This window comes from Rhamphochromis longiceps, linkage group LG1 (genome assembly GCF_057381845.1).
Source record: "Rhamphochromis longiceps isolate RC_006_pf linkage group LG1, R_longiceps_female_GT1.1, whole genome shotgun sequence".
Lineage (NCBI taxonomy): Eukaryota > Metazoa > Chordata > Actinopteri > Cichliformes > Cichlidae > Rhamphochromis > Rhamphochromis longiceps.
In genome coordinates, this window is record NC_140557.1 from 4,051,837 (window position 1) to 4,056,242 (window position 4,406).

General features: G+C 41.9%; 1 long non-coding RNA gene across 1 annotated transcript; it reads left to right on the forward strand.

The window, feature by feature from the left end:
- Window positions 1–656: 656 nt before the first annotated feature.
- Window positions 657–3,371, forward strand: LOC146678139 (uncharacterized). Its single transcript, XR_014912176.1, has 3 exons — window positions 657–1,156; window positions 1,286–1,320; window positions 3,082–3,371. It is a non-coding gene; the product is annotated as an uncharacterized LOC146678139 (long non-coding RNA).
- The last annotated feature ends 1,035 nt before the right edge of the window (window positions 3,372–4,406 follow it).

A 4,406-nucleotide genomic window follows, 5' to 3' on the forward strand; every position in this document is an offset into this window, starting at 1 on the left:
GAAGCCTACATAGTTTCTTTTCCACAAACTGAAGGTGATTAATGTTCCCTGGATCTTTTCTGGACTGATGAATATGATGCTAATGACGAGGAGGAGGAGAATCATCTGCTTGGTTCAGAATCTCCGCTGCTCTGTTTCTGCATTGATTCTTCCATCTTAACCTCTGCAGCTGCTGAAAAGAAAAGATCCTGAAGGAAGTAAAATAAACAAAGGGAAAGCAGAGGATGGGGGTGGAGGTGCAGAGCTGAGTGGAAAAAGCAGGGTGAGGGTTAACTGGGGCCCCAGGTATGTTCTCCACCCCCAGCACTGTTAGCTCAGTTTAGATTAGCAGCCCTGCAGCAGACTCAGACTAAATATGCAGCTATTTCGGTTAAGAGGTTGATTCAGCTTGAACTGAATCAGCCTCTTAGAAACATCCTGCACATTCACAGAAACCTGCAGCTCACAGCAAACTTCATAAACACCTCCAAACATTGGCACCGAATTTAAGGGAGATCAGACAGAGCGGAGACTCGTCGGTTTGCTGAACACTTCAGTTAAAAACAACAAAGAGCTTCTGATTGGTGTTTGCCTCATCAGGTAGTCAGCTGTTCTCCTGGACGGACTGGTGCCTGTTTCTGGTGTCAGATTAACACGCTCGCTGATCCTGATACTGATGAAGACAAACACACGTCTGATTCTTAATTAAACAGGAAACAAGCTGACTGATTCACTTTTCACTGCATAGCTAATAAGTCAAATAACAGAAAGAAAAAAAACTGAAATAGGGCAGAAAGCAGGATGATGACAGTCTTAGAAAATTCAGTTTAAACTGCGGAAACCAGCCTTAGAAACCAGAAGGAGACGTACAAAGAGACAGATAAACAAGAGCTCAAGTTTCATCTCAGCTTTCAAGGTCATTGTGCTTAAATTCAAAGCAGATCATCTGTTTTACTGAACAGTTCACCCTAAAATCAGATATGTGCTCTGGTCTGCAGAGCTGTTTATCTACTTCGATGAGTTCTGTGTCAGTTGCTTGGTGTGAGTTTTTGAAACGCAGAGATCTTACTGACTACATCCGCCAACAAAAAGAAGTGTGCAGCTGGCTAACGTTGTCCATCAGGCATTTCTTTTTAGGAATTGAGTAATAATTTCTGGGAAGAAATCTTACTGCTCAGTAAGTATTATTTCTTTAATTTGTTAATCTTTTAGCACTTTGAGCACTGCAAGTCAAAGCCATGTAGTTCTATTATATAGACATGCCTCCATCCGCTTTTCTAACAGCTTGTCCAATTTGTGCTTGCAGGGGGACTGCAGTCGATTCCAGCTGTCATGTAAAAGGTGAGTTAGACCCTGGACAGGTTACCAGCCCATCACATATCCAGAGTTAGGCCGTCTCTTTGAATATCTCCAAAACTGGTCAACAGACTTAATTTTGATGGATAAATATACTTGCAGGACGACAGAAAATTATTTAGTTTAATTAGTACTAGGAAATTACTGCTCATAACACAAGTAGAATACTTACAGTCATATGAAAAAGTAAACCCCATGATTGAGTAGTTTGTAAAACCGCCTTTAGCAACAGTAATTTCAAGTAATGGTTTACTGTATGACTTTGTCAGTCTTTTACATCGTTGTGGAGGGATTTTGGCCCACTGTTCTTTAACATGTAGCTTCAGGTCATTGAGGTGTGCAGGCATTGACTTATACATAGTCCTGTTAGGATCCTGCCAGAGCTTTTTATTCAAGTTAAACACTTTGGTATACAAAGGAGTCCATGGTTCACTCAGTGACTGCAGGGTGTTCAGGTCCTGTGGCTGTGAAACAACCCCAACTCTTCACCCTTCCACCACCGTGCTGACAGTTGGTATGTGGCATTAGTGCAGATATCATCCAAGCATGGTGCTGCGCATCTCTAAGTTAGTTTCGTCTATCCAAAGGATGTTGTTCCAGAAGAGTTTTTTTCAGATGCAACGCTGCACTTCTTTTTAGACAGAAGAGGTTTTCTCGTGGCAACCACTCTGAACAAGTCTTTCTCCAACCGCGCTGACATTAACTTTAACGTTTAAAATGCGAACTGACGCCTGTAGAGTCTGATATGCAGTTTCTCTGAGCTGCCTCGTCTGACCTCGGGGTGAATTTCTGGTACATCCACTTCTGCATTTATAGAGATGCTCACCTGCCGATCATCAGTTAAACAAGTGCATCTGACCAGCAGCATCTGCCTCTTAATTCCACTTAATACCTCTGGAAGCAAAAAGGATGTTGTTAATTTTTCACACGACTGCATAGAGTCCTGTGAAAATGTTTGGGTTTTTTTATATGACAGTGAAATTCCTGCACACCAAATCCTAAAACATGACTTTAGAAAGAGCTCTTTGTCAGCTAAGGAATGTTTTTGGAGAAGAGCACACATGAGAAAGAGTATGTACATTGTGTATGTACAGTATGTATGTGCCAACAGCTGTTTGGTGGTTTCTGTCCTCACTGCAGCTGAGTATGTTCACGTTCCTCTTTGTCAGTGCCCCCCACTTCACTCCTCCTCCTGCTGAAATCTGTCAGTCACACACAAATGTTTCCACCTCCGCTGTTGAAATTTGGTTAATTTGTGGTGGTCGTGTTTCTGGCAAAGCAGCGAAGCTTGGAATTCCTGACCCACTTTCCACTGCCGCACATTCCCCAACATTCCCAAGCATTCCAGAAAGCCATGATTGATATCAGTCAACGATCAATCTGAAGCAGAGGACGGAGAGCTGGATTCGCGCTGCATACCAAAGGTGTTTAGATGATACACGCTGAGCTGAAAAATCAATTCAGAAACTGTCCTCATGTAAAGAAAATCAGTTCTGATAATTCACTCTCGCACAGCTAAAAGCACATCGGTCGTCTACACGGGTGGAAGATGGATCCGTGTATGTCACTTTTAGTGATTCTGGATCCACAGGAAGCCCTGCTTCACGTGTTAAAGTTCATTTATAGTAGTCACAGTGTTGCTCTACACATCATAACCAACTCATTGTTAATGGGACTTTGAGCTGAATTGGTTTCTGATGCTTTTATTTTGATAAGCTGAAAACCTCTTTTCTCCTGATTTCTCAGTAACAACATCTGTGGCGCCGGTATAGCTCGAGTCGAGCAGTAAGGACATTGCAGAGGTTCAGATCCACCCCGAGGCCAGTTACTGGATCCCTTCCTCCCCCTCTCTCTCACGCTCAGCTTTCCTGCCTTCTCTCCACCGTCTATTCTCAATTTAAAAAATAAAAATAAAACGTATTTCATGAAATGATAACGATTGTTGTTTGAGTTCCAATAAGCCGGCTGAAGGCAACAAAGTGGTGCAAAAAAAAGTGCAGTTTGTTGAGCGGCCACTTTAGGCTGTTTCCAGTGAGTCAGTCCCCGTAGACTCCCATGTTAAAATGTCTGACTTTACAGCCTGGTAGAGGTAATTTACCAGTTCATAATAGCTGCACAGCGTCATTTTAATATAATGCTCTCATGTAAATGTTATTAAAGCTTTGAGTTATATTGTGATGATTCTTTGACTGACAGCTGGACCAACAAATAGCCAGTAGTTTGTTACTCAGCATTGATTATCAGGCATTTGTACAGTTTGTTTAGCAAGCTTCTCACCCAAATATTGAAACAACATGCTAAAGCTGACATTTCACAAAAAAAAGCCAAACACTAATGGTCCTGTTGTTTAGCCAGACCATTAGTTATTATATACAGTCAACAATGTAAACACATGTGAAGAAGAAACACTGTGAAAGGTCAGATCAAACACACTGTAGATGTTTGCACTGTGAAGGGTGGAAATTAATGTAATGACATTTCCTTCATTTCTTCTTTTTTTAAGACAAACAGTGAGAAGAAAAAAAGATTTATCACCGGCAGACGTCTCGCTAAAGCATGTCTTACACTCTTTTATGACCTTTGACCTGACTCATAGAGGTCAATAGTAGAACACCTCAGGAGGTTTTCTGGTTTTACAACTGCACTATTACAGGAAACTTTATTGTTCCAGGCAATGGAGTCGCCACTGCCCAGGGTTTTGTCTGTAGGCATTTTCTTCTTTGTTTATTTCTTTATTGTAGCCACAGTGAAGATGATGACGGCTGATAACTGGCTGGTTTATGGCTTGACCCCAAGCACTGACTGCCAGGTGATTGCCTGCAGGACAGGTGATAGGTGAGAGAGCGCAGGATCATCATCCAGTCTGTCTGAAAGCCAGGAGGTTAACAAAATGAGTCACGCTGAGGCTGCAGACACAGAAAGAAAGTTCTCTTTATTTTAAAAGCAGCTTGAATGCTTTTCATTCCAGGACCCCCGGAAAACAAGATGGTACAGCTCAAGAATCTTTTCAAATCCTAATGAATGTATTTCTCGGTCAAACTCTGCTTTCTTCACTCGGTCTAAAACAAGCT